Here is a 9,849-nt window from a genome sequence, read left to right on the forward strand (position 1 = left end):
GTGCTTTCTAAAATTCACCATTGAAGTGGTCTGGTCCTGCACCTTTGTTTGTCTGGAAGTTTTTGCATACTTTTGTTATTGTATTTATCATACATTGTTGTTTAGTTGCTAAGTCATGTCTGACTCTTTTGTGACCCTATGGACTATAGCCTGCCAGGCTCCTCTGACCATGTGATTTTCCAGGCAAGAACAGTGGAATGGGTTGCCATTTCCTTCTCCAGGGGATTTTCCTGACCCAGGGATCAAACCCATGTTTCTTGCATTGGGAGGTGGATTCTTTACCACTGAGACACCAGGTAAGTTCATTTTATCATATATTCACATACTTTTAAAAGTTGATGCCTGAAGGTTTGATTTCCAGTCAGCGTAAGTCTAGGTTCTGAGATCCTCCCTTTAGGACACTGACAATCTTATCAGATCGTCAACTATGGAAGTTATTAAAAACTACAAGAGGCTGCTTGGATGAGCACAGAAGTCTGAGAGACAAGGAGTTGAGGGGTCATTGATGGACAACATTCATTTCCTACATGTGATCACTCCTTTAAGACTGTGAGAGGTGATTGTTTAATCTACTGTATAAAAATCCAGGTGAAAGTTGAGCAATATGAGGAAAGAGGAATATGTCCCAGATGAAAGAACAAGATAAAACCTGATGAAACAGAGGTAAATAATTTACCTGATAAAGAGCTTAAAGTCATTGTGATAAAAATGCTCACTGAACTAGGGAGAATCATGGATGAACATGATGAGAATTTCAACAAAGATGGAAAATATAAGAAAGTACTAAATAGAAGTCACAGAGCTAAGGAATACAATAGCTCAATTGAAAAATACATTAGGAAGTTTCATCAGCACACTGGATGAAACAGAAGAAAGGATCAGTCAAAGTGGAGACTTTTGAAGTCAACACATCAAAGCAGTAAACGTTTTTTAAAACTGAAAATAAATGAAGCTAGCTTAAGGGACTTGTGTGACAATATCAAGCAGAGAAACATTCACACCATAGGGCTTTTAGAAGGAGAAGAAAGAAAGAAAGGGAAAGAAACTTATTTGAAGAAATAAGTGCTGAAAACTTTCCTAACCTGGGGAAGGAAACAGACATCCAGATCCAGGAAGCCCATGGAATTTCAAATAAGGAGAAACTAAAGAGACCAACACCAATATACACGACAGTTAAACTGCCAAAAGTTAAAGACAAGAGAGAATATTAAAAGAAGCAAGAGGAAAGCAATTTGTTCAATACAAGGAAACCCTCATAAAACTAGCAGCAGATTTTTCAAGAGTAACTTTGCAGGCTAGATATATTCAAATATATTTGATATATTCAAAGTGCTAAAAGAAAAATACATTTGACCAAGTATGCTCTATCTGGCAAAGTTATCATTCAGAAGTGAGGGCAAGATAAAGAGTTCTCCAGAGAAGCAAAATCTAAAGGAGTTTATTAGCACTAAAACAGCTTTACAAAAAGTGCCAGACAAAGTTCTTCAAGCTGAAAAGAAAGGGTACTAATTAGTAATAAGGACACATTTAAAAGAATAAATCTCATTGGAAGGTAAATATATAGTAAAGGTAGTGGGTTAATCATTTATGAAGCTTGTATGAAGATTAAAATTTACATAAATTATGAGACAGTACATAAAAATCCAAAATTCTAGTTCTTCTTGAAAAAAAAAAAAAACAGAAATCCTGATGTCGGTAGAGCAGCATTCCTATATAAAAACAATGGCTTAATACAGCTGGTTTCTCCCTTTTAGACGGGGCCTGGGACCTGTACACTGCCACTTGGCCCAATTCTTTCGTAACGGTTATTTTGAGTTTATGATCCTGAAAGAAATCTTACCATAATCTCTCATTGCTTTGAGGAAAAGAACTTTCTATGAATTATCTTTAGATCACAGCATGCTACAGAACATTTAGACGATGACTGATAACCAAATCAATGTCAATGAAATAGTTAAATTAGATTTTTTAAAAAAATGATCAGTATAAATACCAAATGATTGCCAGTACAGTGGATTTATTTTAATTAATGCCTGAGCTCCACAGATACTCAGACACTTCAATTTATCCAATAATATTTTCATAAATCAAACTTTTGAGAAAAATAATTAAAGGTGCTAACAAGTAGCAAAACTGACTGTGAAAAGACTTGGCTTTTTTATTTTGGTCTGGTGAAGGAGGATAATTAGCAGAAAGTGGCCAACAGATGAGGTGCAGAAAGAAAAAGCTGGGAGCAGGAAGACTCTCAGTGAGAACCAAAGACACTGGGATCATCGCGAATTTATTTTGTTATAAACCCAGTAAGTTTCCTGAGACAAGTGGTTAAAACAGATCACGCACATAAAAATGAAATTCTTTATTTAGGAAAACTGGAAAAATCAAAAACCATATAGAGTTTTGTGAGTCAGTCAGACCTTTCAATTTAATTTGAGTCTTTCTAAAAAAAATGTCCTTGAACTTTCTATTTAATCCAGAAGTGATTAAAAATTGCTAGGACTCTCACAGCCTGTCAGCAGAGAAGCTTCCATTCCACAACCCAGCCAAACACAAATAAGCAAGACATTTGTGTCCAAAAGTTTGACTTTCACTCTGTGTATTGGATGAACCTGAGAGTAATCTCTCCTTCAGAAGAGTCTGACCTCAGAAGACTCTGGGACATGTGGAGTCTGGGGAGGACTAACAGGATTTATGTGTACTGATAGGAAAGGGCCACTCAGCACCTGGTGATAACACCGCCTTCAATCAAGGGAAATTAAATTCTAACAGGATTAAAGCAGTCAGCAGTTAATACATAGGAGTAAGATTTCCTGCAAGCCGATGTGCACACTGAAAGCCTATCTTATATGGGAGAAACTGCTAAGAACATGACACAATGCATTAAGGAAAGAGACAGCTTAAAATATGTGCAGAAATTCCTGCTTTTCATTCTCATATGGCAACACAGATTAGGTCTGAATCTCCTAAGATTTACTGCCCTGCTTTCTAGCAGTGAATGCAAAAAACATGCATTAATATAACACTGTGGCACCAACCCAAATAAAATTATATGTCAAGTCTCCAGTGTGACTATCACACATGAACACACACAAACACAGTAAAACAATTAAAGGGATGTTCCAAAATATAAAATATGGAAATCATGACTACCCTTTATTATCCCAAATCAAGATTCTTTATTCTCGTGTTGTTGTGTTTCAGAAATCTAGCTGTTCCCTCTCAATATATCGGTCTCAATTTGCAATTTTTCAAAAATTCAAAGGAGATGCCCACAGCTTATGCAAATCAAAGATCAACACTTCCCAACCAGCAGTTATCAGAGACTTGTCTTTTTTCCCCAGAGCTCTCCCTATCCCTGAGAAGAAATGTACTTTTCCTTTCTGGTTCTCTCACTTAATCATCTTGCTTCCTGCCATAATTACAATGTTAGACAAAGGACCCTGCTTGCTTATGGTTGCTTCTTTGTCCTTGTAAAAATTGATACAAGGCAACTAGATGTTCTAGCTATTAAAAAGAAAGGAGAGATTGGTGAGGGTCTAGGCTGAAGGACAAGCTGTCCTTCCAAGAGGTCATGCCTCTGTTGAAATTTGCCCTTCCTTCGGGATGATTGTTCCCTGTCAATCCTCTCTGCAGGCTTGTTTTGCTCATGTCTTGTATTTCTCAGAATCTAGGAAGAAAATTGGTCTCTGTGGTAGATTAATTTCATTAATGGCTCCACTCATTCCTTGAGTCTGAATCTAAGCTCAATTAGATTATGTGACTTATTCTGGCCAACAGAATGTTAGCAAGATTCATGCAAGAAGAGGTTCACAAAGTGCTTGCATTTTGAGGGTGTTTCTCTTGCTATCTGTAATGTCTGTGTGAACAGGTCTAGTCAAGGTTGCTGGAGGATGACAGAGCAGAGCCAAGGCAACCTGGCCAAGCCCATCCTAAGTCAATCAATGGCCAGTGACATCCACCTACAAGATGAGCCCAACCAAGACCCAAAGACATCATTTACAACCCGAAAGCATGAAGACTCTGTTTCCCTGTGGATAGTCTCTTACTTTCCTTCATGAGCCCAGACCTCCAGAACCAGAACTATGGCTTGAGTGATCTTCCCAATAGGAAAAAATAACACTCCTAAGGAGGAATGGGGGGCATCGTGTCAGATTCTTTACCACCCCATCGACTGCAGCACACCAGGCTTCCCTGTCCTTCACTATCTCCTGGAGTTTGCTCAAACTCGTGTCCATCGATGCCATCCAATCAGCTCATCCTCTGCCATCCCCTTCTCTTCATGTCCTCAGTCTTTCAGGGTCTTTTCCAGTGAGTCGACTCTTCACATCAGGTGGCCAAAATATTGGAGCTTCAGCTTCAGTATCAGTCCTTCCAATGTATATTCAGAGTTGATTTCCTTTAGGACTGACTGATTTGCTGTCCTTGCCATCCAAGGGACTCTCAAGCATTTTCACCAGCACTACAGTTTGAAAACATCAATTCTTCAGTGCTCAACCTTCCTTATGGTCCAACTCTCACATCTGTACATGACTACTGGAAAAAACTATAGCTTTGACAATATGAACTGTTGATGGCAAAGTGATATCTCTGGTTTTTAATATGCTGTCTAGGTCTGTCATAGCTTTCCTTTCAGGAAGCAAGCTTTTTTAAATTTCATAGCTGCAATCACCATCCACAGGGATTTTGGAGCCCTAGAAAAGAAAATCTGTCACTGCTTCCACTTTTCCCTCTTCTATTTGCCATGAAGTGCTGGGACCAGATGCTGTGATCTTAGTGTTTCGAATGTTGAGTTTTAAGTTTTCACTCTCCTCTTTCACCCTCATCAGGATGCTCTTTACTTCCTCTTTGCTTTCTTCTATTAGACTGGTATCATCTGCATATATGAGGTTGTTGATATTTCTCCTGGAGATCTTGATTCCAGCTTTTGACTCATCCAACCCAGCATTTCACATGATGTACTCTGCATATAATTTAAATAAACAAGGTGATAATATACAGCTTTGTCATAATCCTTTCCCAATTTTGAACCAGTCACTTCCATGTCTGGACATTTTCTGTGATAAATTGCTAAATGTAATGAAGAATAAATGTCACTGGGACTTCCCTCATGGTCCAGTGGTTGAGAATTCAGCTTGAAATGCAGGGGATGAGGGTTCCATTCCTGATCGGGGAGCTAAGATACCATATGTTGCAGGGCAACTAAGCTTGCACCACAACTACTGTGCCTGTATGCCACAGCTAGAGAGTCTTTATGCTGCAATGAAAGACCCCTCATCACACAGTGAAGACCCAGAGTCCTGCTGCAGCCAAACAAAAAGAATAAATGGGATCAAATAATTAAGCGTTCACCCTGTTTAGATTAGCCTGCAATAGGACATATTGTTAAATGTTTTAATACAAGATTTGGTAGGGCCATTTTCATTTCTCATTGGGAGATTCCTCTTCTAAGAGTTGAGATGATCTAAGAAACATGGTTTGTGTCCACATAAGTTATTCTGATATAGAACAGTCTTTTGTATTGTGTGGGAGAGGGAGAGGGTGGGATGATTTGGGAGAATGGCATTGAAACATGCATAATATCATATAAGAAATGAATCGCCAGTCTAGGTGCAGGATACAGGATGCTTGGGGCTGGTGTGCTGGGATGACCCAGGGAGATGGTATGGGGAGGGAAGTGGGAAAGGTGTTCAGGATTGGGAACACATGTACACCCGTGGCAGATTCATGTTGATGTATGGCAAAACCAATACAGTATTGTAAAGTAAAATAGAGTAAAATTTAAAAAAAAATAAAGAATCAGGCTGGAAACAAAATTAACTTCTCTTAAGGGTGCTAATTCATCTTTATGGTAATAATCAGTTGTGTAATAAAATTCAATCTGATACTTTTAGAAAATAGAGCCCTCTGTGCATTTAATTGTATGAAAAAAAATCTTCTATCTGGAAGACTAAATTTCATTGATAATTTCTAATCCTTGAAATATGGTCAGATTGTATTTAAAAAAAACCCATCAACATGCTTTTTATAAGAGATACAACTAAAATGCAAGGGCATGGAAAAATTGAGTGTAAAAATAATGAGGAAAATATACAAAGTGAATATGAACCAAAAGAAGTCTAGCATAATTATATCTGGGCCTCCCCAGGTCACTCAGTGGTAAAGAACCCATCCCCCAGTGCAGGACACCTGTGTTCAATCGCTAGGTTAGTGAGAGCCCCTGGAGTAGGAAATAGCAACCCATTTCAGTATTCTTGCCTGGGAAATCCCATGAACAGCGGAGCCTGGTGAGCTTCAGTCCATGGGATCACCAAAGAGTCAGACATGACTTAGTGACTAAACAACAATAACATAATTCTATTTATTAAATCAAAAAAGAATTTAAGACGTAAAACAAGATTAGGGGTAGAAAGGGTTTTGTGTAATAATAAAAAAATTCAACTAGAAAAAATATAAAATTCTAAATTTGTTCCATTCTGAAGGAGATCAGCCCTGGGATTTCTTTGGAGGGAATGATGCTGAAGCTGAAACTCCAGAAATTTGGCCAGCTCATGTGAAGAGTTGACTCATTGCAAAAGACTCTGATGCTGGGAGGGATTGGGGGCAGGAGGAGAAGGGGATGACAGAGGATGAGATGGCTGGATGGCATCACAGACTCAATGGACATGAGTTTGAGTCAACTCCGGGAGATGGTGATGGACAGGGAGGTCTGGCATGCTGCAATTTATGGGGTCACAGAGTCAGACACGACTGAGCGGCTGAATTGAACGGAACTGACTGATGCACCTAATAAAATAGCCCCTACTATATATATTTCTTATAGACTGAGGACTTAAATTTAAAAGGTAAACTAAAACATTTGGAAGAATATATGCCTAACTTTGGGGAAGGAAGGCTATCTTAAATGAATCACAAAGTACTAAAATAAAACCAGATAGATACATTTGACTAAATTAAATTAAGAACTAGTTGTTATACAGTTACATATGTTATATATGTATATTACTTATATATGTATATTATACTAGTTATATATGTATATTATATACACAGGAAGCAAACAAATCATGAGCATAGTGAGAAGTGATAAGAATAAAATTTAGAATAATAGTCACCTCAGGAGTTGAGGGGGAGAAGGAGTAAAGGGCAGGAAAGGAGACAAAAAGTGAATGCATCAGTATTTAAAATAGTTTAAAACAGAGTGAGAGATGTTTCATGGGTTATTAATGGTAAGCTATATGTTTTATCTAGATTTACATATATTCTTTCATATGTATCACACTTTATATATTAAAAAAATAAAATCAATCCAGTTGTCAGTTCTTTGCATGCCATCAAAAGTTAATTAAATAAAATTCAAAGCAATAGTAAAGATAACATATCTCCCAAACTTTACATTTTTAAAGGCTAATTAATCTTTTGAAGATGAATTCAGTTAATAGTTTTGAGTGGAAATTCTACAGAGGAAAATTAAGCCTTTAAAAAATAGAGAGAGAAATAGAATGAAAGAGAGAGAAGGAAGGAAGGTGGGGAGAGATACAAAGGGAGAGAAAAAGTAGAGATTATATACATTTAACAAACACTAAATTTTGATGTAATAAATAATGCTTTTTAGCATGATTTTTTTCTCCTACCTGCCTCCCCAAAATGATAAAGGAGGGACTCAAGTTGGATTAGAAGCATTTTTGGCATTTGCTATTCTGAATGTATTTTCCATCCTGGCATTACTGTGCACAAAGCCAGGAGCAATTACTTTTCAAGTAGAGACTCTGTCACCGTCTTTCAAGGTGTCATTGTCCCGCATTTCATAAGAACTACTTGAGCTAGCTGGAGGTTCACATACCGGGTATTACAAAATAAATAGAAAATTAGAATCCTTTCCCTCTTTAAATCAAGGAAACGTAAAATTTAGCCTTTGAAAGTTATGACCAACCTAGACAGCATACTAAAAAGCAGGGACATTACTTTGCCAGCAAAGGTCCGTCTAGTCAAGGCTATGGTTTTTCCAGTGGTCATGTATAGATGTGAGAGTCAGACTATAAAGAAAGCTGAGCACCGAAGAATTGATGCTTTTAAACTGCGGTGTTGGAGAAGACTCTTGAGAGTCCCTTGGACTGCAAGGAGATACAACCAGTCCATCCTAAAGGAGATCAGTCCTGGGTTTTCATTGGAAGGACTGGTGTTGAAGCTGAAGCTACAATACTTTGGCCACCTGATGCGGAAAGCTGACTCATTGGAAAAGACTCTGATGCTGGGAAAGATTGAGGGCAGGAGAAGAAGGGGACAACAGAGGATGAGATGGTTGGATGGCATCACCGACACAATGGACATGAGTTTAAGTGAACTCCGGGAATTGGTGATGGACAGGGAGGCCTGGCATGCTGTGGTTCATGGGGTCGCAAAGGGTCGGACATGACTGAGGGACTGAACTGAACTGAGAAAGGCACTCCCCTTTTTTATGAGAAAAGCATGGATTCCAAGTTCTCTGGTGTGGTGCAAAGACCCATTTTAATGAGGGCAGTTCATGTATCTATTTTGGAGAATTGTTTTCCATCTTTGTAACTGGGTTTTTGTTTTTCCTATTCAGAAACAATGGATTAACACTTTTCCAATGGAATTTCTTTCTTATTTCCAGCAATATTGATGAACGGCCAGTTGTCCAAAGTTAGGCTTACTAGATCTACAGGAGCTCAGTTGTGCCCATGTGAATAATTAATTGGACTGATGGATTTTCAGCACATGTTTTATACAGAACTGCTTGAATTCACTTGGCCATGGAAAATTCAAATGACTCTTGAGTAATTTACTTGTTTAGAAATATCATGTCCTTTTTAACCCACCTCTATCTTGACCCAAGTAAGTTTAGTTTCAAGATTTTTAAAACATATGTGAAGTGTACAAGTTGATGATTTGATACACATACTGCTGCTAAGTCGCTTCAGTCGTGTCTGACTCTGTGCTACCCCATAGACGGCAGCCCACCAGGCTCCCCCAATCCCTGGGATTCTCCAGGCAAGAACACTGGAGTGGGTTGCCATTTCCTTCTCCAATGTATGAAAGCGAAAAGTGAAAGTGAAGTCGCTCAGTCATGTCCGACTCTTGGCGACCCCATGGACTGCAGCCTGCCAGGCTCCTCCATCCATGGGATTTTCCAGGCAAGAGTACTGGAGTGGGGTGCCATCGCCTTCTCCTCTTGATACACATATACATGTACATATACACATATACATGTGGTGAACTAATCACCACAATCAAGCTGATTAATATATCTATCAGCTCACATAGTTCATGGTTCGCAAAAAGGGTGTGTGCAGTGGTGAAAACGCTTAAAATTAACCCTCTTTACAAATTTCAATTGCACAGTGCAACATTGTTACCTGGAGTCACCATGCTATACATCACATTTCCAGAACTTATTTGTCTTGCATAACTGAAACTTAACCATCTCCCCATTTCCCAATTCCTCCAGCTTCTCATATTTGCTGTTCTACTTTCTGTTTCTATGAGATCGACTAGTTTAGATTCCACATATAAGTGAGACCATGTGTTTTGTCTTTCTGTATCTGGCTTACTTCAATTAGCACAGTGCCCTCTAGGTCTCCGCATGTTGTGGCAAATAGTAGAATGTCCTTTTTTTCAAAGGCTAAATAATATATTTTTTTTATATACCACATTTTTAAAATTAATTATATCATCAGTGGACACTAGATTTCTTCCATATCCTATCATGAATAATTCTGAAGATACTTCTAGATTTTGATTTCATTTTCTTTGGATATATACATATATAAAGAAGTGGGATTGAAGGTATAATATGAGCTCTAGTTTTTAAAATTTATTTTTAATTGAAGGATA

The sequence above is a fragment of the Ovis aries genome, chromosome 13 (assembly GCF_016772045.2).
Source record: "Ovis aries strain OAR_USU_Benz2616 breed Rambouillet chromosome 13, ARS-UI_Ramb_v3.0, whole genome shotgun sequence".
Lineage (NCBI taxonomy): Eukaryota > Metazoa > Chordata > Mammalia > Artiodactyla > Bovidae > Ovis > Ovis aries.